Raw genomic sequence first — 24573 nt, 5'->3', positions numbered from 1 at the left:
TGAAGTCAGGGATTAATTTGTCCCCACCCCACCCCCTTTTTTTTTTTTTTAAATGAAGGCCCATCAGAGCCCACATACTTATATTTTCCTTTGTCTCCAGTTTTCTATTATATTACCTCAGTCACACCAATGGCTTAGCATTTTGTTTTACTTTGCAATGGTTAGAACTTATGTTTAAGAGTATTTATAGTATTCTACAATCATAACCTAAGAGAAAGCACAAGAACTTGAAGGTTGATTCTCTTCTACAACCTTAAATATGTACTGGCATCTAGAGAGGAGTATATACAAGTTACTTCCTACAAAATCAGTACAAATGAAGTGCGAAAGTGAGGGATTGTACAGAATATGCCTTCCCTTAACTGGATGGTGTGACTTATGGTCTTCCATTCTAAGCCTTCAAATATTTCCCCATGGATGGCAAACAATATTTGACTAGATTGTGGATTTTAGACAAACAGCAGGTTACTTAGTTTTGCAACCGATTAAATAATGTACTCCGTTAGCAAGCTAAAGCTAATTGGCAGAGGATTTTTTTAAAAAGTTACTTCAGAAGATGTGAAATTCGTTTGTCTAGCAGCTATAGAGACGGACGTCTATCTACCCAATTGGTGGCAATGCAAGACTTCCCAGGCTGCCCTGCTAAGGTACAACCCTGACAAAAACTGTTTCTAAGGACAAGTTAGTTCAGCTTCCAATCCCAGTTACTTGGCTCATCTTCTGAGACTGTAAACAGATGTGGACCCCTGTCCACTAGGAATGGTCTGAGACCAGAGAAGTATATGAAATGATTTGGTAAATTGCCATCAGACTTTCAGTCATCAACTTGGACCAGACTGGAGTCAGTGACATATGGGGCAAAATGAAATGCTATTATGAAGTGTAATTTATAAATAAAAATTGGGAAAACTGACATTTACTGAGCATTATAGATAAGCATATTACATCAATGACAGAATCTGAATGTTCCAATTGTGTCTGGATTTCAAAAAGCCATATCATAATGAGGTTGTAAGCCTTACAACATACATAAAGTTACTTCACTAGCAGCCCAAAATAAAGCAGTTTCCTTTAAAGTCTGTTTAGAGTGTTCTCTCTTCACTGATTGCTAGTAACACCTTTCGACACCCTCAGAAGCACCTATTGTGCAAGAGACAGGAATTCTGCTGTGCAGCAACCTGGGAGTTCAGAGAGATTTTTTTTAAATCTACAATATTTCAAAGTATTTTTTTTCCAGTCAAGAGATGCGAATTGTGATCTGTTCACAGCTTTATTGTTCAAAAAGTTCTTTCAATCAGATTCACTTCTGATTATTTATTCTATCTATAACAGTCTCTCAAACAATAATGTATTATGGAAGACAGAATACAATTCACAGTCTCAAGTATGTATCTTTCCCTCCCTACAAAATGTTTCCTCCGAGGAACATTACTAGATCACAGCTGGTCAAAATACTAAATCCTGATTGTCTGGCCAGAAGCCAAAATCCACAGCTATGCTCTATGGTATGAGAATACTTTAAAAAAATAACTTAAACACCATTTGATTTTTTTTTGGTTGCAAACTATGACCTCATGGTAATAAGAACGCTAACTGAAGGTGTTTAAGTTGGTTTATAGCCATTTGAAATATTTGAACTCCAGGCACAGCTCTAAGCCAATATCATGTCAACTGTGCTAAACAGCAATAATAGTTTCTCACCTTCTTAAAGATTACTGCTTAAATAATGCACAATAATGACAGGGCTGCAAAAGGTGCCAAAAGAAGGCTGCCAATATGAAGTTAAGGTGAAATTGTGTCTTTTTTGGCAGCTAAGAAATTGACAATTTTTTTTAAAACTTCATAAATTAAGCTACCAGAGTTTTCTAAGCTCAGTAACTTCAGTTTTACTTTTCTCCTTGCATCAGGCAGTATGAAAGAAAAAGCAATATTTAAGAAGAAATGGTTACCAATTGGTTCTGTAACTGCCGTTCTTTGAGATGTGTTGCAGACATCCATTTCACTTCAGGTGCATAAGTGCCTGGGGCCCAGTTAGAGATTTTTCCCTCAATGGTACCTGTTGGGACGATGCAGGAGTCTTCTGCTGCATCGTGCTACTAGGTGACAATATAAAGGGCAGAGCTGCCACCACCCTTCTTCAGTTCCTTTGCACCAGACAGACTCTGATAAAGAGGCAAAAGAGAATGGGTTTTGAAATGGACATGTGCAACACACCTTGAAGAACCAGAGTTATGGAACAGATTAGTAACGGTCTTCAAGTGATTGCACATGTCCATTCCACTTCAGATGACTCAAAAACAGCTTGATCTGCTGGTGGAATTGGAGCCTACCTAAATAAAGACTGAAGGACCACAAGTCCTCCTTGGCATCATCTCTAAACTGTTGAGAGATGACATAATGTGAGGCAAAGGTATGCACTGAGGACCAAGTTTCTACTTTGCAAATGTCCAGAATGGGTACTTGGGCCAGAAAGGCTGTAGAGGCTGCATGTGCCCTCACTGAATATGCTAAGACACTGATCGGAGGGGTTACATTGACCAAGTTGTAGTACAAACTGATATAACAGGAGATCCAGGACAAGATTCTTTGAGCAGAGACTCGACAGCGCTTCAGTGTGTGGCAATTGCAGACTGTATAAAGATGACCCAAATGGTTTAGTCCTGTTCAGGTAAAATGCCAATGGTCTCCTAATACCATTCTAGAATGTGTGAAGTTCCTCATCCTTATGAGCATGAGGCTTAGTGAAGAAAGTTGGTTAATAGATAGCCTGATTAATACGGAAGTGAGACACCAATTTGGAAAGGAACTTTGGATGAAGGTGTAGGTACACCTCGTCCTTGAAGAAGGCAGTATACAGAGGTTTAGACACTGGAGCTCATAATTCACCTACTCTCCTGGCTGATATAATGGTCATCAAAAAAGCTACATTCACTGAGAGGTGGAGTAATGAACAAGTGGCTAAACATTCAAAAGGAGAACCCACTAATTTTGTTAACACCAGGTTTAAGTCCCAAGTGGGGATGGGGATCCTCCCGGCCCAAACCCTTTAGAAATCTGATTGTCATAGGATTGGAGAAAAGTGATCGACAGGTGAAAAGCCGAGATAAGTGCTACATGGACTTCAATGAAACAAATGGCAAGACCGGCCTGTTTCAGGTATAACAAATAGTCCAACACATGATGGACTAGAGCCCAGAGTAGAGAAACACCTTTTTCCTGGAACCAGACAGGGAACCTTTTCCCCTTAGATCATAGAATATCAGGGTTGGAAGGGACCTCAGGAGGTCATCTAGTCCAACCCCCTGCTCAAAGCAGGACCGATCCCCAATTTTTGCCCCAGATCCCTAAATGGCCCCCTCAAGGATTGAACTCACAACCCTGGGTTTAGTAGGCCAATGCGCAAACCACTGAGCTATCCCTCCCCCCTACAACTAAGTATATTTAGAAGGTTTTCTACTATTTAAAAGTATGTCCTGAACCACTTTTGAATAGATCTCTTCCTGAGGAATCAGCGGTGGCGTATCCAGGCTCTCAGATAGACGGCCTGCAGATTGGAGTAGAGGAGGTGACTGTGGTCCTGAGAGATCAGCTCTGGATCCAGTAGTAGTGTCAATGGAACTCTGACTGAAAGGGTCAGCAGAGTGGAAAACCAATATTGCTGAGGCCACGCTGGAACTATGAGCATGACTTGAACATGGTACTGCCTGATTTTCAACACTAGGGAGGAATGGGACTGGAGGAAATGAGTACAAGACCTTGACTATCAGGGTAATAGGAAAGCATCCATCACAGACCCTGGGCTGTGATCTGCTCAGGAACAAATGTGAGGACACTTCTCACATAGACTTGTTCACAGCAAAAATCAACAGGGAGTCCCCCACTGCTAAAAATGAATCTGGGAACATCTGGTTAGAGCAACCATTTGTGGTGACTGGTGAAGGATTTGCTTAACTCGTCTGCCAGACTGTTCTGCACACTCTGAAGGTGAGAAGCTTTGTAGTGGATTGACCTGGCGATGAAAAACAGCCTCATTACCTCCTGGCACAGCAGAGCTGACCAGGCCCCACCTTGTCTGTTCAGAGAACATGTCTGTTGTCTTGTCTGTAAGCGCAACCAAATTTCTTGCCTTGATATAGAGAAGGAAAGCTTGACAAGGTAGCCAGATGGCTCTGTTCTTGGACATTTACATTAAGAGTCACAGCGTGGCCAGACCATAAACTTGGTGCTTGCAGGGATTCCTTGTGCGCCACCCCCTCTACCCCAACCAAGGGTACAAGCATCTGTGACTAGAATGAAAGTTGGCTGACCAGGAGCAAATGGAAAACCCACTGGAAAGTTCTGTCCACCAACCCAGAGAGGCCAAGATTTGTGCTCGTAATCAAACTAACATGCCTAAAGGATGAGTAATTGTTGTGTACATCACTAGCCACCCTTGCAGTTTTCTGACATGGAGACTGGCATGTCGAACCATTAAGTGAGAGGGGTCATATGCCCTAGAAGCCTGAGGCAATTATGAACTATTGTGGTAGTTCAATTGGCCCTGAGGCTCAGTCAAAACAGAAAGAATACTTCTGATAGATGTAGATATGCTTGGTACCTGTTCCGAATGGGAAGGTCCAAGGGTGGCAACAGGGCTGCCTTCATCAGCAGAAAGTTAAGCCTAGCCTCCCTGTCATTTTTGGTTTTAGGCTTAAAGTCTTTGCAAATTAGACATCAATTGCGGATGTGAGTCTCTCCAAGAAACTTCAGGCAACTGGAGTATGAGTCATTCACTGGCATCAGTGTCTTGCAGAAGTGGCAAACCTTGAATACTGACGTCTGAGCTGTGCCCCGGTACCTAGTAACTGGAACCAAGGTTTTCGAAAAAACACTTAAAAGAAAACTTCTCTAACACTTTAACTACTAAGCCAGTACAAGCAGGTATGAACTATATACCAATAGAAGGAAACTTGTGATAGCAAGACAAGATGCTCCACAACGGTCTTGGGTGAAAAGAAGTAAATGAGGTTGGCGGTGGTTCCACCCTTTATATCAGGGGCTCTCAACCTTTTTCTTTCTGATGCCCCCCACCAACATGCTATAAAAGCTCCATGGACCAGCTATGCCACAACCATGTTTTTTCTGCATATAAAAGCCAGGGCCGGTGTTAGAAGGTAGCAAGGAGGGCAATTGCCCGGGGTCCCACGCCACAGGGGGCAGCACAATGCTAAGTTGCTCAGGCTTCGGCTTCAGCCCCGGTGCTGGGGCTCAGGGCCCCAGACTGCAGTACCACGCAGTGGGGCTTTGTCTTTCTGCCCTGAGCCCTAGTGAGTCTGACACCAGCCACACTTGGCAGACCCCCTGAAAGCTGCTTGCAGCCCCCCAGGGGGCCCCAGACCCCTGGTTGAGAACCGCTGCTTTATATCATTGCGCAGCAGCATGAAGCTTCCTGGGGCGTATGTGCTGCCCCAATGGGTACTGGTGAGGGAAAAATCTCCGACAACTGTGCACTGGATGTGCACACACCTGAAGTAGAATGGACATGCTATCGCTCAAAGAAGAACCTGATTTAACAAATAGACTATCCCTGAATGATATCTTGAGATAAAGCTTTCAAATATGTGGTCTAAAAACAAGATCTGCCTGATCAGACAAAGTCAAAAGGGTTGTCATGTTTACCGCAGATGTGTAAGCATATCATCTACACTCTATTAACAAAGAAGAAATACCCATGTTTGCTGAAGTGCATTCTTCACTTGGTGCTAAAGTCACTTTCCCTTTGACATTTTATGCTGTTCCTGGAATGCTACACAAAATTTGACTAAAATTAAATTGTTGAATAGATTAGAAAATAGTGAAACTAAAGAAATCCTTAGATTTGATTTAAATTTAGTTCAAGTGCCTAACTTTTGAAAGAGAGCTCCATAAATGAAGTGGAATATAAACACGTATCCTGGCCACAAATTATACAGTCTAAAAACATGAGAAAGTGTCAATCCTCAGAAGCTGAAGCAAAAGGCATGCCAAAGGAGAACAGGAGTTTTAAAATATGTGAATAGGATTTCAGGGCCCTCGACATCAGCAAAAACTATGCTTTTCTGAAAGCCAATGAAGCTCCAAGACTAAACAAATTTCAAAACAGGGAAGGAAACAAAAATATTTAAGAGAACTGCAAGTGGGACAGGATAATTAACAACTTAGCCTCATAATCTTTCACCTTAAGAAAGAGCCAATGTCCAGCTTCTATATCAGAAAGGCAAGTCTTGCCACTCAGAGCCATAAAAGAGTGCACAGAAACGGACAAATCTGTCTTGATGTTGTCTTCACATAGCACAAGAAATATTTTGCAGGAAAATATGTAAACAGCAGAATATAGGTGTCAGGAGAGATGCTGAGAGAGTTTGGAGACACGAGTTTGAAGCAATAAATCACTCATGCGGCGATGTGAAAATATGTATGTATCATAGAATCGCAGGACTGGAAGAGACCATGAGAGGTCATCTAGTCCAGCCCCCTGTACTCATGGAAGGGCTCTGTATTATCAAGACCATTCCTAACAGTTGTTTGTCTAACCTGCTCTTAAAAATCTCTAATGATGGAGATTCCACAACTTCTCTAGGCAATTTATTCCAGTGCTTAAGTACCCTGACAGTTAAGAAGCTTTTCCTAATGTCCTACCTAAACTGCCTTTGCTACAATTTGAACCCAGTTACTTCTTGTCCTATTCTCAGAGGTTAAGGAGAACAATTTTTTAAAATGTACTTGAAAACTGTTATGTTCCCCCGGCGTCTTCTCTTCTGCAGACTAAACAAACCGAATGTTTTCCATTTTCCCTCATAGGTCATTTTTTTTAGACCTTTAATCATTTTTGTTGCTCTTCTCTGGACATTCTCCAATTTGTCCACATCTTTCCTGATATGTGGCGCCCAGAACTGGACACAATACTCCAGTTGAGGCCGTATCAGCACAGAGGAGAGACGAACTACTTCTCATGTCTTGTTTACAAAACTCCTGTTAATACATCCCAGAATGTTTCCTTTTTTTGAAGCAGTTACAATGCTGACTCATATATAGCTTGTGATTCACTATAACCTCCAGATCCCTTTCTGCAGTCATTTACCATTTTTTGTGCGCGCAACGGATTGTTCCTTCCCAAGTGGAGTACCTTGCATTGGTCCTTATTGAATTTCATCCTATTTCCTTCAGATCATTTCTCCAGTTTGTCCAGATCATTTTGAATTTTAATCCTGTCCTCCAAAACACTTGCAACCTCTCCCAGCTTGGTATCATTTTAAGAAACCAAAACAATACAGATCTCACCAGGCAAAGAGATCCAGCAGAAACACAACAGGAAAATCAAACCCCGATGCAAAGACACATTTCTAATAGGGCCGAAGGGAGTCTCAGGGCTCCGAGCTGAAGAATGGATTCTGTGAAACAGAGTGTGACGTGGTGCCAGCCCGGCATTGGCCCTGAGAGGGTTAAAACCAGCCTGGAGAGGCTCAGCAGCAGGCAGCCAAAGGAGTGGCTGCAGGGGAAACAGTCAATCAGGGCAGAGGCTGGACCAGCCAATCAGGGCCCAGCTGGCCCATATAAAAGGAAGCCGCAGACCAGAGCAAGTTAGTCTGCTGCAGGGAGCCCTAGGGAGATGACTGGCTTCCTAGAGAGCTACAGAGGGGCCAGCACCCTGGGAAGAGCAGATGCTAGCAGGGACCGGGGACTAAGGAGAGCTCCTGACCGGCTGCCAGGGCTTGCAGGCTCAAGGCACTGGGAAAAGGACAAAGGAGCTGGAGCCAGAGGTAGGAGCAGAAGGAACTGAGGCTGCAGGAAAGTGGGCCAGGAAATAGAGACAGTGAGCTGGAAGGAAGAGGCAGCAGGAAGATGCTGTTTGCAGGGTCTCTATGCTGGGGCCTGGAGTAGTGGGCAGGCCTGCCCCCTCCCCCGCACTAGCAGCTGAAGGAGCGGCCCGACTGGGGACTGCTAAGATGCTGCGAGGAGTGGCTGGACTCTTGCTCGAGGAGTCCCCGGAAGGGGGGGGGGGAGAAAGCAGATGGTGATATGGCCGGAGGGCTGTTCCATGGAGCAGGTGCTGAGAGAAAGGAGCTGTAACGGGTCTGCAGGCGGAGGTGGGGACAGGAAAGCCACCACCACCTGAGGGCACACCCACTGGGACTGAGCTAATTCTCGAAACGCCCAACAGGAGGTGCCAGTGTGGTGAGTGACCCCGTGATGCAGAGTATCAGAAAGGTACTTGAAGCAGGTACTCTCAATAAGCGATTGCCAAACTAATTTGGATACAAAGCTGAAATGGGGAGACTCTTCCACAGCCTAGTTCAAATTTTTTTTTTAAGGGACAGCAGGTTATTTTCAAATCCAAACTGAGCAACTTCATTTCACAAGATAAATATCAATTATTTCAATAGTGTCATTTAAACTATCCCAACATTTCTATGGCACCAAGGTGATTCAGTGAGGTTGGCAGCTGAGTGCATGCTGTCAACACAAGCAGCATTGAGAAAGTTCATATCACACCCATGACTAAAAGGAGCAGCAGGAGAGCCCATAAAATTAGGAGTGGATGTAACAAACTATCCATAAAGTGGTTAAAGAAGCTCACAGAAAGGCAAGGGGTAGGGAGACAAGCAAACAGCACACAGTACCTGGATCTTAACAAGGAGGACAATGTTCAAGCCAAAAGGTGCAAATCTACCCTAGTGGTCATTTAAGGGTATGTCAACACTTAAAACGCTACAGCAGCACAGCTGCATTGCTGTAATACTTCAGAGTAGACCCTCACTACAGTGACGGGTCCGGTTTGCCCATCACTGCAGTTAATCCACCTCCCCAAGAGGTGTCAGCTAGGTTGACAGAAGAATTCTTCTTTAGACCTAGTGAGGTCTACACCTGGGATTAGGCTGTCTTAACTGCATATCTCAGGGGGGTGGACTTTTTCCAATGTACATTTTCAGTGTTGACCAGCCCTAAGGTTGATTTAACAAAAATGTATAAAATATGCAGCACTGCGTTGAAATGTGGAAGACAGATGCTGTAAGGTGACAGGAGGACTCAGTGTAATTTATGAATCAGATTAATCACAAAACATTATTCTAAATGTTAAGAAATTCCCAGGCTGAAGAGCGCCCAAAGAATGCAGATTTTTAGCAGCACTGGCTGCCCAGTAAAAATCCTATAAAAATATGGAAGTGGGCTATCGTGCTAAACTCATCCCACTGGTACAACTATCTTAATAAACTGAATGGAGTTTATGATGTATGTGAATCATATACTGTAAATATTAATGTTAATTATTTAGACTGTCAGCTGTTTGGGGCAGAGACATCTTATGGGTTTGGACAGCACCCAGTACAACAGGGCCCTGATAAATGACTTCGGTTCCTAGGTATTACCTCAACACCACCACCATTTATACCCTAAATAGCTTGTCAGTGATTCATGTTAATTTGCATTCCCAGACTGTGCCACACAGAGTGTGTAGTTTTGCTAGGAAAGCCATCACCACCAGCTTTTATTTTTCTTTTGAATATAACTATGTATAATGTGGATGTGTCTAGTGGTTAGATCATGACCTCTGGGCAAGGCAGGCCTCGCAGGCAGACAATTATAGTTGGCAACTTCCAGGAGCACCAAAACCACATCCAGGGGGTGCCACATTGCCCAGCTATCTTTGGCTGGTTTTCTTTCTCCCTTTGCTACAACTTTGCCTTTTTACTTGTTTTTTGTCTTGGTTGCTCCATGGCAGGGGGCAGGGCAGCACTAAAAGTGTTTTTCCAGCAGATTACCCTCCCCTCTGGGTTATTCCACTGGCTCATCATGGACTTCTCAGGCTAATCAACTTATCAGTGACCCAGGGATAATGTCTACCTCAGAAGAGCGAGGAAGTCTGATTGCTGTCTAAAGCAGTTTGACCTTCAGATGAAAGGCATCATAAGTGCCAAATACATATATATTTAAAAAGTAGTCAAAATAGTAACACACACACACACACACTTCTACTTATAAAACCAATTAAAATGCAAAGATAAATCATTGAATTTCAAGAACATTTCAACATCATTTTGTTTTATAAAGGTTAAACTTGTTTTAAATGAGCAAGATTGTTATAAGTATTCATTTTAAAACAGAACAATTCAATTTTGCTTTTTACTTAGAGTACCCCTCAGGCTAGCAGCACTAGTATTAGTTATCCTTTACATCACTGCAGCACATCTACACTAAGAGTTCGCACAGGTGGTGCGACTAGCTCTAATCTGTGCACAAAAAATCTCAGTGTAGACAAACCCCAAGGATCTCAACCTTGAAAGAGTAATTCATGACTGAAGTTCTCAATACAGAGTTGATGGCAATGGACTCAGAAAACAATGGTTACTCACCTTCTTGTAAGTGTTGTTCTTTTGAGATGGGTTGTTCACATCCATTCCAATCAGGTGTGCGCACGCTGCGTGCACGGTGGTCTTTTCCCCTTAGCAGCTCCTGTCAGGAGCCCCCTGGAGTGGCACCCTCATGGCGCTCAATATATGACCCTGCCAACCCAACCCCACTTTGGTTCCTTCTTTTCGGCTACTCCGACAGAGGGTATTGGAATGGATGTGAACACCACATCTCTAAGAACAACAGTTACAAGAAGGTAACAGTCTTTTCTTCTTCGAGTGATTGTTCACGTCGATTCCAACTGAGTAACTCCCAAGCTTTCCTACAGGGGTGGGGTCGGAGTTAAGGAATCACTGACTGGAGCACTGCTCTACAGAGAGCTGCATCATCTCTAGCATGCTGGGTGATGGCACAGTGGGTGGCAAATGTATGCACCGAGGACCAGGTCGCCTCTCTGCAGATCTCCTGCATGGGCACCTGGGCCAGGAAAGCGGTGGATGAGGCCTGAGCCCTTGTCGAGTGGGCCATACCAGCCAGGGCTGCGACCTTGGCGAGGTCATAGCTGGTACTGATGCAGTCTGTAATCCAGGAAGAGATGCGTTGTGAGGAAACCGGAAGCCCTTTCATCCGGTCTGCCACCACTACAAACAGCTGGTTTCACTTCCTAAAAGGCTTTGTGCACTCAAATGTAGAATGCTAGCACTCTCCCCACATCTAATGAGTGAAACCTCTACTTCTGTACATTGGCATATGCCTTGGGATAGGAAACTGGTAGAAAAATGTCCTGGCTGAGGTGGAATTGGGATACCACCTTGGGCAGGAAAGCTGGGTGTGGTCTTAGCTGTACCTTATCCTTGTGGAAGACAGAGTGGGAGGGTTGGGGGTTAGTGCTTTTAACTCTGACATCCTCCTGGCCGATGTGATAGCAACCGGAAAGGCCACCTTCCACAAGAGATACAGAAGGGAACATATAGACAGTGGCTCGAATGGGGCTACCATTAGTCTAGCTAGGACCAGGTTGTGACAGGGGAACACCCTACACCCCCATCTTCATCCTTGTAAAATGATTGTGTAGTATCCAATGCAAAGTGTCATGTCGGGTGTCATGATGCACTGAGCATTGTTGTTACATTAGTGATATAGCAATGTTATAGGTCATAATATGTATGTAGTTATGAGGCTGAAAATGTATCCTCATGGCTTAAAATAAGCCCAGGCAAAAACTCCCCAAGAGCAGAGAGGCAGTTCACACCTGATCAGGGCAGGTATGGGACAAACCCAGCCCAGTCTCACAGGAACGAAGGACACTTGCCTAGGCACAGCAACAAAAGGATCTGTTGGACTCTCGAGTGAGTCACCCCCAGTTTGGGACTGCGATGAGGTAATGCTTACCTGACTCGTAGTAGGAAGCTACGTAGGAAGGTGCTTACCTGACTCGTATTAGGAAGGTGATATGGAAGGGGGGGGTTCAGCTGTTGTGACCTGCACTGGCTGTGCCATGTTTGTCTTTCTTCCACAGGACAGAAGCAACTTTGTCTGTACAAAGTGCAAGCTGGTCTCCATATTGGAAGAGAAGATTGAAGGTCTGGAGCAACAGATAACAACCCTGTGTTGCATACGGGAAACTGAGGATTTCCTGGACAAAACTCAGGATAGGCTTCTAGGGGCACAAAGCTCTACAGATATAGAGCAGGTTGCACAGAGGAGCCAAGAGGCCAGTGAAGAAGCTTGGCAACATGTGACCTCCAGAAGAGGTAAGCGGAATGTCCGGGTTCCAGTAACACAGACACAGGTAACTAACCGCTTTCATGTTCTCTCCACAGGTATCGTTGCGGAGAGTGGACCAGATGGTATGTCTGGGGCGAGAAAGCAGAAGGAGACTCCACTGGTTGGAAGGCATGAGATGCGATGTCCTGAGGTTGGGAGTTCCACGACCACCACTCCCAAGAGGAGAAGGCGGGTGGTGGTGGTCGGGGACTCTCTCCTCCGGGGGACTGAGTCATCTATCTGCCGCCCTGACCGGGAAAACCGAGAAGTCTGCTGCTTGCCAGGGGCTAAGATTCGCGATGTGACGGAGAGACTGCCGAGACTCATCAAGCCCTCGGATCGCTACCCCTTCCTGCTTCTCCACGTGGGCACCAATGATACTGCCAAGAATGACGTTGAGCAGATCACTGCGGACTATGTGGCTCTAGGAAGAAGGATAAAGGAGTTGGAGGTGCAAGTGGTGTTCTCGTCCATCCTCCCTGTGGAAGGAAAAGGCCTAGGTAGGGAGCGTCGAATCGTGGAAGTCAACGAATGGCTACGCAAGTGGTGTCGGAGAGAAGGCTTTGGTTTCTTTGACCATGGGATGGTGTTCCATGAAGGAGGAGTGCTGGGCAGAGACGGGCTCCATCTTACGAAGAGAGGGAAGAGCATCTTTGCCAGCAGGCTGGCTAACCTAGTGAGGAGGGCTTTAAACTAGGTTCACTGGGGGAAGGAGACCAAAGCCCTGAGGTAAGTGGGAAAGCGGGATACCGGGAGGAAGCACAGGCAGGAATGTCTGTGAGGGGAGGGCTCCTGCCTCATACTGGGAATGAGGGGCGATCAACAGGTTATCTCAAGTGCTTATATACAAATGCACAAAGCCTTGGAAACAAGCAGGGAGAACTGGAGGTCCTGGTGATGTCAAGGAACTATGACATGATCGGAATAACAGAGACTTGATGGGATAACTCACATGACTGGAGTACTGTCATGGATGGTTATAAACTGTTCAGGAAGGACAGGCAGGGCAGAAAAGGTGCGGGAGTAGCACTGTATGTAAGGGAGCAGTATGACTGCTCAGAGCTCCGGTACGAAACTGCAGAAAAACCTGAGTGTCTCTGGATTAAGTTTAGAAGTGTGTGCAACAAGAGTGATGTAGTGGTGGGAGTCTGCTATAGACCACCGGACCAGGGGGATGAGGTAGATGAGGCTTTCTTCCGGCAGCTCACGGAAGCTACTAGATCACATGCCCTGATTCTCATGGGTGACTTTAATTTTCCTGATATCTGCTGGGAGAGCAATACAGCGGTGCATAGACAATCCAGGAAGTTTTTGGAAAGCGTAGGGGACAATTTCCTGGCACAAGTGCTAGAGGAGCCAACTAGGGGTGGGCGCTTTTCTTGACCTGCTGCTCACAAACCGGGTAGAATTAGTGGAGGAAGCAAAAGTGGATGGGAATCTGGGAGGCAGTGACCATGAGTTGGTTGAGTTCAGGATCCTGACGCAGGGAAGAAAGGTAAGCAGCAGGATACGGACCCTGGACTTCAGGAAAGCAGACTTCGACTCCCTCAGGGAACGGATGGCCAGGATCCCCTGGGGGACTAACTTGAAGGGGAAAGGAGTCCAGGAGAGCTGGCTGTATTTCAAGGAATCCCTGTTGAGGTTACAGGGACAAACCATCCCAATGAGTCGAAAGAATAGTAAATATGGCAGGCGACCAGCTTGGCTTAATGGTGAAATCCTAGCGGATCTTAAACATAAAAAAGAAGCTTACAAGAAGTGGAAGGTTGGACATATGACCAGAGAAGAGTATAAAAATATTGCTCGGGCATGTAGGAATGTTATCAGAAGGGCCAAATCGCACCTGGAGCTGCAGCTAGCCAGAGATGTCAAGAGTAACAAGAAGGGTTTCTTCAGGTATGTTGGCAACAAGAAGAAAGCCAAGGAATGTGTGGGCCCCTTACTGAATGAGGGAGGCAACCTAGTGACAGAGGATGTGGAAAAAGCTACTGTACTCAATGCTTTTTTTGCCTCTGTCTTCACTAACAAGGTCAGCTCCCAGACTGCTGCGCTGGGCATCACAAAATGGGGAAGAGATGGCCAGCCCTCTGTGGAGATAGAGGTGGTTAGGGACTATTTAGAAAAGCTGGACGTGCACAAGTCCATGGGGCCGGACGAGTTGCATCCGAGAGTGCTGAAGGAATTGGCGGCTGTGATTGCAGAGCCATTGGCCATTATCTTTGAAAACTCGTGGCGAACCGGGGAAGTCCCGGATGACTGGAAAAAGGCTAATGTAGTGCCAATCTTTAAAAAAGGGAAGAAGGAGGATCCTGGGAACTACAGGCAAGTCAGCCTCACTTCAGTCCCTGGAAAAATCATGGAGCAGGTCCTCAAAGAATCAATCCTGAAGCACTTGCATGAGAGGAAAGTAATCAGGAACAGCCAGCATGGATTCACCAAGGGAAGGTCATGCCTGACTAATCTAATCGCCTTTTATGATGAGATTACTGGTTCTGTGGATGAAGGGAAAACAGTGGATGTATTGTTTCTTGACTTTAGCAAAGCTTTTGACACGGTCTCCCACAGTATTCTTGTCAGCAAGTTAAGGAAGTATGGGCTGGATGAATGCACTACAAGGTGGGTAGAAAGCTGGCTAGATTGTCGGGCTCAACGGGTAGTGATCAATGGCTCCATATTTAGTTGGCAGCCGGTATCAAGTGGAGTACCCCAAGGGTCGGTCCTGGGGCCGGTTTTGTTCAATATCTTCATAAATGATCTGGAGGATGGTGTGGATTGCGCACTCAGCAAATTTGCGGATGATACTAAACTGGGAGGAGTGGTAGATACGCTGGAGGGGAGGGATAGGATACAGAAGGACCTAGACAAATTGGAGGATTGGGCCAAAAGAAATCTGATGAGGTTCAATAAGGATAAGTGCAGGGTCCTGCACTTAGGACGGAAGAACCCAATGCACAGCTACAGACTAGGGACTGAATGGCTAGGCAGCAGTTCTGCGGAAAAGGACCTAGGGATGACAGTGGACGAGAAGCTGGATATGAGTCAGCAGTGTGCCCTTGTTGCCAAGAAGGCCAATGGCATTTTGGGATGTATAAGTAGGGGCATAGCGAGCAGATCGAGGGACGTGATCGTTCCCCTCTATTCGACATTGGTGAGGCCTCATCTGGAGTACTGTGTCCAGTTTTGGGCCCCACACTTCAAGAAGGATGTGGATAAATTGGAGACAGTCCAGCGAAGGGCAACAAAAATGATTAGGGGACTGGAACACATGACTTTTGAGGAGAGGCTGAGGGAGCTGGGATTGTTTAGCCTACAGAAGAGAAGAATGAGGGGGGATTTGATAGCTGCTTTCAACTACCTGAAAGGGGGTTCCAAAGAGGATGGCTCTAGACTGTTCTCAATGGTAGCAGATGACAGAACGAGGAGTAATGGTCTCAAGTTGCAGTGGGGGAGGTTTAGATTGGATATTAGGAAAAACTTTTTCACTAAGAGGGTGGTGAAACACTGGAATGCGTTACCTAGGGAGGTGGTAGAATCTCCTTCCTTAGAGGTTTTTAAGGTCAGGCTTGACAAAGCCCTGGCTGGGATGATTTAACTGGGAATTGGTCCTGCTTTGAGCAGGGGGTTGGACTAGATGACCTTCTGGGGTCCCTTCCAACCCTGATATTCTATGATTCTATGACTCTGAAGGGGGGGGGGCAAAGCCAAGAGGGAGGAAAGAACATGATCAAAGGGAGAAACATTTGCCACGCTCTCTCTTCCACCTCCATCTACAGACACCACACCAAGACTGAAGTGCTGATCAAAGGGGAGAGCCTGGCTGAAGAGCAACCAGCTAGCCTGTGGTGAGAAGCATCTAAGTTTGTAAGGACACTGATAGTGTTAAGATCAGCTTTGACTGCATTTTGCTTTTACTTCATTTGTCCAAATCCGACTTGTTATGCTTTGACTTATAATCACTTAAAATCTATCTTTATAATGTTAATAAGTTAATAAATTTGTTTGCTTATTCTACCTGAAGCAGTGTGTTTGGTTTGAAGCATGTCAGAGACTCCCCTTGGGGCAACAAGCCTGGTACATATCAATTTCTTTGTTAAATTGATGAATTGATATAAGCTTGCAGCGTCTTGCGGGCATAACTCGACACTGCAAGACGGAAGTTCCTAGGGTTGTGTTTGGGACAGGAGATATTGGCTAGCGTCATTCGGTTGCAGAATCCAAGGAGCAGCTTACATGCCAGAGGCTATGCGTGAACAGCCCAGGAGTGGGGGTTCTCACAGCAGAACAGGGTAAGGCTGGCTCCCAGAGTCAAGGATTGGCGTGACCTAGAAGATCACTGGTTCGGATACCACCAGAGGGGAACACCACACAGGTTGAGGTCCCAAGTTGGTACCTGTGGGCGGGACTGTGGGTGTAGCTGTTCCATGCCCTTAAGGAAACTGCTAACCCTATGGTGGGCCAAGACTGAACGCCCCAACTCTCCCGGTTGGAACGCTGAGATGGCCACGAGGTGTACCCTGATGGATGATCCAGCCAGGCCTTGCCGCTTCAGGTGCTGTAGACAGTCCAAGATGAATGGTATAGATGCCTGAAGTAGGGATATGTGACTGCGATCGCACCAGCACAAGAACTTTTTCCATTTGGCCAGGTAGGTGGCGCTGGTGGAAGGTTTCCTGTTCCCAAGTAGCACCTCCCTCACTCATTCCATGCATTGGTGCTCCCTTGCATTTAACCATGAAGCTTCCAGGCCTTCAGAGGGAGGTCTGGGTGAAGCAGGAGGCCGGGGTCCTGTGTAATCAGATCAGGGAGGAGCGACAGCACGATCGGGGCGCCCACTGACAGCTCCAGAAGCGTGGTGTACCAATGTTGGCGTGGCCACACAGGAGCCAGCAGAATTACCTCTGCCTTGTCCCTGCGGATCTTGAGGAGAACCTTGTGGACGAGTGGTATCGGAGGGAAGGCATACAGTAGTCTGTTCCCCCAGTGCTTCGTGAATGCGTCCAAGATAGATCCCAGACTGTGCTTTTGGAAGAAAAAAATTTTGGAAACTTCTTCTTGCTCCCAGTGGTGAACAGGTCTACCTGGGGAAACCCCCACCTTTGGAAGATGGAATGTATGACCTCCATCCAGATGGACCACTCGTGACTGCGGAATGACCTTGTGAGGTGGTCTACAAGCTCGTTGTATGCTCCCAGGAGATAAGATTCCTCCAAGTGAATGGAGTGGGCTATACAACGGTGCCAGTCTGGTGAGAAACAGGGCCTCATTGCAGGTTTGCCTCTAGATGGCACCCGTCTAGGCGGTGCTGGAGGCTTCTCTCTAACAGAAAGAGGCTTAGGTGCAGTACTTTCTATCAGCTCTTTTGCAGCCTCAAAAGTATCTGGGGTGGAGGGGGGTTCCGACTCCTTCACCAAGCAGTGCCGCATCAGAGAGTCGCTGAGTGCTAGACTCAACAGTGTCAACTGGGTCACCGGAGTTGATGGCACGAGATCTCGTTGTTTGGAAGTTGAGTCCTTCCTCTGAGGCAGCAAAGTCTCCCTGGATGGTCTTGCTCTCTGAGGAGAGCGCCCTCTGTCCGCCGCCTTTGGCATTTATGGGGCACCAGGGATGTTGACCGGTGCCAGGGTGCTGTGGTGCCGGGGATCTTCAGTACTGAGGGTCTCTAACACCAGAGTCCTTCCTCTTCTGGTTCGCAGACTGATGCCAGGACGCTCTGAACCGAGCTCAGGCCCAGGACTTGGTGGTCGGGTGCTGCTGGACGGGGTGCGGGTTCTATTAATAGCTGCTTCAAACGGAAGTCACGTTCCTTCCTAGTCCTGGATTTGAAAGCTTTACAGATCTTACAGCACTCGGACTGATGCGCCTCCCCCTAGACACCTCAAGCACAAGTCGTGAGGGTGGCTATTAGGCATAGGCTTCTTGCATACACCACAAGATTTAAATACTTGGGCTTAAGGCATGCCCCAGAGCCCAAGGCGGGGTGAGGGGAGAACAACCCACTCACCAAGACTACCCTAACTACTGAACAATAAACTAACTACAAAACAAAAAAATGTGTAGAACTAAGTAATAGCTAAGGGAACACTTGCAAGCAAGCAAAATGCAATTCCAACGCCGCCATGGATAGTAAGAAGGAACTGAAGGGGGGTCAGGTCGGCAGGGACATATATTGAGCGCCAGGAGGGCGCCACTCCAAGAGGCTCCCTGGCCAACCCGACAGGAGCTGCTAAGGGAAAAAGTTTCTGACTGCACACCTAGTGCATGCACAACTAATTGGAATCAACGTGATCACTCAAAAAGAATTAATTTACAAAATGAATTAGCTGAACTGATATGTCACCTTAAAAGTGGCATTTTAAAAATGAACCTGATCCATACTAAAATTCAATTCTTTTTTAGTTGTGATTTTTTTCCCCACTGGTCCTGGGCCTTCTTTCCATAGGAAAGAACTGGAAAGAGCACTAAAGAGGAGTCATTGATGCCACATTATCAGAAAAACACTGCCATTAATGCAGGTCACTATTGCATCAGTTAACCGTTGTGTAAATTCAACCAAAAGAATAAGATCCTTGAAAAATTATCCTATTAAAAGAGAAACTGTAAAATCAACACGAATACTGAAGAAGTTTATAAGAATAAGTTTGTGGTATAGATGAAAGTCTAAAATTCAGTAAGACTTATAACTAAGAAAACCAAGAAAGACCATCTCAGCTGCTCCCAATCTCATGTTGGGAGACACCTGGAAAAGCCTTGACAGTTACCCTATGTCTGTTGCATAGGGTATGTCTATCAAGTCAGCCTATCGAGTGACTTACCAGCATTTTAACAGCTGGTGTTGTATGTGGGCTTTATATCAAGAGCTAGATATTTTCCAAACACACTGAGTATTTGCCGTCATGTGACTAAGTGCACAACAGCAAGTGCTTGACTTTGAAAATCTAGTCCATAATTTCCCCCTTGAGCTATGCTTCCTGAAAAGAACCATTTCCATTTATTTTATAAGGAAGTACTAAGAAGTATTGTTTAGAATCATTAGCCCTAAAAAAGAATGACTATGCATGCAAGTCTTAGAGGTGAGAAGGAAATGAGGCATAGATATTCACTGGGGTAATTTGATACCCCCCGAGAACCATGCCTAACATTCATACATGTTTTGAAATATCACCTAGCCAAAAAATGTATTTCGTCTTGCTAATGACCGTACATCACTAAGGAAATACCTGCCTGTGTAACGACAATGTCCCTAAAGGATAATGAAGGTTTCCACAACTAGTACTTCAAAAGCCTACTATGTATAAAAAGGGGGAAAAGGGTATCTAGTACTATGTCTATACGAGTAAATTTACTCCTGTTTAATAGTCCCAAACACATTACCTCTGCTCAGCTAAGATTGAAAATTTTGATCCTGTATACACTATTACTAAATGGATTCAAACCTTACAGAAATCATGCCAGACCCCTCTCTCTTTCCACAGGTCTAGCGTGCCCAGTGGTAGACAACTGTGGATCATGTTAGCACTGACATAAGAGATACATACTATATAAATAACCAAGATATGTTTTCCTCCTTTCTGTGACTTGTTAGGAGGTCAGAGCTAGCAAATGGAGAAAGCTTTAGGCTGTGAGCCAATTTCACAGCTGATCTAACACTGCTGAAATCAACTGAGTTACACCAGGGATTAATTTGGACCTGAAAGATACTAAAGTAGAATTTCAATATTCTGTAGATTGTTTAGTACCACCATAGAAATGCTTTTGATTGCATTAATCTAGATGCTTATTCCCATCTATGAAGTTTATTATGGCTTTTCTATTTTTGTATTTTTCTTCCCTATTGCCAACATTCTCTTTCAACCCTAAGTAAAATTACATTTGGAGACTAATCTGGGTCCATTACTGATAAGTGTTTTTGAAGAATTAACGAAGTATAATACTCTGGTCAGTTAAGGGAGACAAAGAGGGTGGTAATGATCTAATCACTGGCCTGGAAGAGACTGATCTTTCTTTCTACAAAATGGCATATCAGGGCTGCCAGGGGGCCATTGTGGGCAGAGAGAACTAATGACTTACAAGGTATCAGGTGCTTGGTCTTTTTTTTTTTTTTTTTTTTTAAAAAAGGTTCTGGTTGCTATATTGTCTATTTTATTCTGGAAGGCTCCTGAAATGTAACCGAGATCAAGATACACCATAAGGCTGAGAAACTAGAAGAATCTGTATACCTAAGTACCAAAATAGCCTCTCCACTGCCAGAACCAGCTTTCAGACTCAAGCCTCTCACCATCCGTCTCCCTCATTCCCATATTCCACCTGTAGTTTGACTCTTAACACAACATCTCATGCCTTTTTTTTTTTTTTTAAAAAAACACCAGTGTAGACAGTGGACTAGACTGTTCTATACTTCCACTAGGGTTTTTACTATTGTATTTCATTTGATGTGGAAGGTGCTCAGATACTACAGTGATGGGCAGCAACACAGATCTCCTGATACATCCAGGTTATTAAAATCAAAAGAAAATCAATATATCAGTAAGCGGTACCACTTTACATCCAATGCAAAGAAAAAAGGATGCTTTTAAATAGCACCTGCTCTGAATGGTCTGTTTAGAGCCATGCAACAGACCCAGAAATGTTAAGAAGGTTATGACAATCACAGCGCTAATGGGTTAGTGTTCCTATGAAAACACTGGCTTCCTTTAGAAAAGACTGGAATGAAGAACTCATATATACACTACTAGTTTTACTTTGCTGAAATGGAAACTTTCAGAGTAAGGTAACTTGTTGGGTTCACTGGAGCAGTAAAGGAGCCTGCATTTAATCAACTCAGAGCACCACCATGTGTCCCTACAGCAAAAGAAAAGTCAGAGAGGGTAAGAAGTGATTTATGAAAGTGACAATGCATGGAAAAACCTGCTTAATGTAAGAGGCTTGTATAACATATGTACTTTATACTCCTGATGCCTCTGTATGATCTTTAAATCGATCGAGAAAAGTAATTAAATTAATACAACATGGCTGACCACTTAGCAACATGAACTATGTGGAGCACAATTCACCGGCTCTCCATGGACTGCACTGGCTTCTGATTTGCTTTATAATTCTGTTCAAGGTGGTGACCAATCTAAAGCCATATCATTTGGGTCTTTGGTTCTTTAAAGTATACCTCTCTCTTCTTAGACACTAAGAACATAAGAGTGGCCATACTGGGTCAGACCAAAGGTCCATCTAGCCCAGTATCCTATCTTCCGACAGCGGCCAATGCCAAGTGCCCGAGGGGGAATGAACAGAACAGGTAATCGCGTGATCCATCCCGTCGCGCATTCCCAGCTTCTGGCAAACAGACGGTAGGGACATCATCTCTGCCCATCCTGCCTAACAGCCATTGATGGACCTAGCCTCAATGAATTTATCTAGTTTATTTTTTTTTAACCCTGTTATGGTCTTGACCTTCACATCCCCTGGCAAGGAGTTCCATAGGTTGACTGTGCATTGCCTGACAAAGTAAAGAAGTTACAAAGTACATAAACAAATTTTAAATTCCTGTGGAGATTTTATTATCCACCTACTTTCTTCTTCTTCGCCTTGTCCCATCAGTCAGGGTCAGCAGCTCTTATTAGTCTCCTAGCACACTTGTCAAATGTGTCTTCAAAGACAACCTTCATCATGTCAAACCACCTTTTTCTAGGTCTTCCTTGTGTTCTTTGGCCCATGACTACTAGCTCTTTACTATAGCCAACATATCCCACATTCCATCATTTCACATGACCCAGACATCATAAGAATGGCTATATTGGGTCAGACCAATGGTCTATCTAGCCTAGGAACCTGTCTTCCAACAGTGGCCAGTGCCAGATGCTTCAGAGGGAATGAACAGAACAGAGCAATTATTGAGTGATCCATCTAGTTGTCCAGCCCCAGCTTCTGAACCATCTAGTCAGAGGTTGAGACAAACCCAGAGCAAAGGGTTGCACTCCTGACCATCCTGCCTAATAGCCATCTCAGGTGATACTCCCTCAGCTTTTCCATAATAGGGGTTACTTGCATCATGGCTCATACCAGTTCATTGCATAGTCTATCAGCTCTAGTCTTACCCAGTATCCACCTATGCATTCTCATTTTGGCAGTGTGAAGTAGTAGTTCTCTCTATTCCTCACTGGTTGGCATTCTGACCCTTACTTCATGACTGGTCTAATCATGATCATACACATTTTGCTCTTTAATTTATTTGGTATATTCTTATGGCAGAAAATTCCCATCAACTCTCTCCATTTATGTTAAGTGCTCTTTCTGTGGCTCCTAAACCTGCATCCACATTCCCATCACTACTCAACAATGAAGCAAGATATTTAAATTGTTGCACAGACTACCCCATAAACCATCTTGTTTTACTGGATTCTCATTGCCTCCTCAACGAAGCATGACATGTATTCCATCTTTTGCCAGTTGATTCATAAGCCATTTTCTTCAATTATACCCTGTGATGCTGTTTAAGAAAGGTGACCATTTATATCATTGTTAGGCATAAGGCAGGCTCTGTCCCGAGGCAGAAATGTAACAGCCTGCCTGCCTATATTCGTTCATTGCAACGAAGCAAGCAGCTGTTTTGCCAGGGTTGGAAATGCAATCAGCCAGTGCTATCCCTTAAATTTCCTGGAGGCTCATTTTATAGCCGATAACAGGAATTGGATTGAAATAAAATTCAGTCAGTTTTTGCTTGAGAGAGGATACGGTATGGAAGAATAAAGTGTCTGCTCTGTGAATTCCTACAAAACTGTTTCAATGTTTGAAATAAAACACTTCTTGATGTGAAAAAAACATTGTTAATGGTGCTATAGATAGTTAATTGATCTCATTTTCTGAGGCAGAAATGTAGCAGCCTGCCTACATAGTAACATTGTTAATGTTCCTATTATTAGTTAACTGTTCCCATTCTCAGTCAATTCCCCCAGGAGCATAAAAACCTGTAAAAGTTTTAAGGCTTCTTTACATTGCCAGAGTAATGTAGAAGAGCCTTATTATAAATGACAGTAAGGAAATCCTCAGCTAAGATGATTATGTGCTCTCTCACTTTTTTCCTGTGCCAAAAGTGGCACAATGGGGTTAGATTACAGGTCAGAATTTATTTTACTTACCCATTAAAAATAAAAGACTTTGAGGGCAAATAAAACATTTATCAAGCAGTCAATATAATGTTAGGACAATCACAACCAAGCACTTTCTGAAGTACCTAGCCAAGTCCTTTTGAAGTTACCAAAGGGCAAAGGGATGTTCGTCCTTTCGCACGACATGAACGGCCTTCACATCATGCATCAAAAACAGCTACACCAGCTGCTCATGCTAGAGAATTCCCTACAAAACTGCATGCGGATAGGGACAAATTATTTTGCACATTCTGCAATGTTGTTCTCAATCATGACTGACTGACTGTAATTGTGTTTAATTTTCCATAACACACATTTGGAAAAATAAAATATGCAGAATTTTCAAATGTTGTGTACAGAATTTTTTTTTTTAATGTAGAATTTTTATTTTTTTGGAGCAGAATTCTCCGAGGAGTAAACCAGTCACAGAGCCCTCCATGGTTCTAGGTTCTTTTCTAGTTCATAACATGTCATCAGTGAAAACCATGCTCCATGGAGCCTCTTCCCCTAATTTCTTAGGTCAAGGAGTCCATTACAATCAAATGGAAATGGGTTTAAGGCTGATCCTTGATGCAAACATACCCTCACAGCAAATGACTCCCTGTAGCCACAGCTGCTTCTCACTATTGTTGTGCTACCCTCATGTGTGTCCATGATAGTCTGAACACGTTTCCAGCAGAGAGCATGACTGCAGGCACCACAATAACAATTCTCTAGGAACTCTGTCATAAGTCTGCTCTAAATCCAAAACCACTAAGTGCAATTCCTTGAGTTTCTCCCTATACTTCTCCTACAATATTCAGGTGCAAACACTGCATCCACTGACAACATTCCTGGCATAAACCCAAACTGGTTGTCAGTTCGTCGATGCTCCAGTTCCTCATGAAATCTTTCCTCGATAATTCTTTCCAGCCATTTCCATTGTGCGACTCGTTAACTTGATGGGTCAGTAATTGCTACATTCTTGCACATTTCCTTTACGCTTGAAGGTAGATATCAATGTGCTTTTCCCCTACTCAGGCATTTTTCCAGTTGAGAATGAAGCTGAAAAAGTTAACCACCACTCCCTCACGGACTAATACTTTAATGCCTCAAATGGAGAACTGTCAGGTCTTGCTGCTTTCCCACATTTCATCATCTTTAGCACTTCAGCATCATCTCCACCATGGTAATAGGTCTTATGAGGCTGGTGCTTGCTCATACTTCCCCTCAATGGTTTCTTCGCATTTTCTTCACTGAGCAGTTTCTCATAAAAGCATTGCCATGTCCTAATGATCCCACCTTCCTACACCAGTACTTCTCC

The 24573-nt window shown here is 44.6% G+C and overlaps 1 protein-coding gene across 1 annotated transcript in view; it reads right to left on the bottom strand.

The window, feature by feature from the left end:
- UVRAG (UV radiation resistance associated) overlaps nt 1–24573 on the bottom strand; it is a 164277-nt gene that overhangs the window by 6735 nt on the left and 132969 nt on the right. The window lies entirely within an intron of this gene.

The sequence above is a fragment of the Lepidochelys olivacea genome, assembly GCF_965140295.1.
Source record: "Lepidochelys olivacea isolate rLepOli2 genome assembly, chromosome: 1".
Classification (NCBI taxonomy): Eukaryota; Metazoa; Chordata; order Testudines; family Cheloniidae; genus Lepidochelys; species Lepidochelys olivacea.
This window is presented reverse-complemented; position numbering and strand designations above follow the sequence as displayed.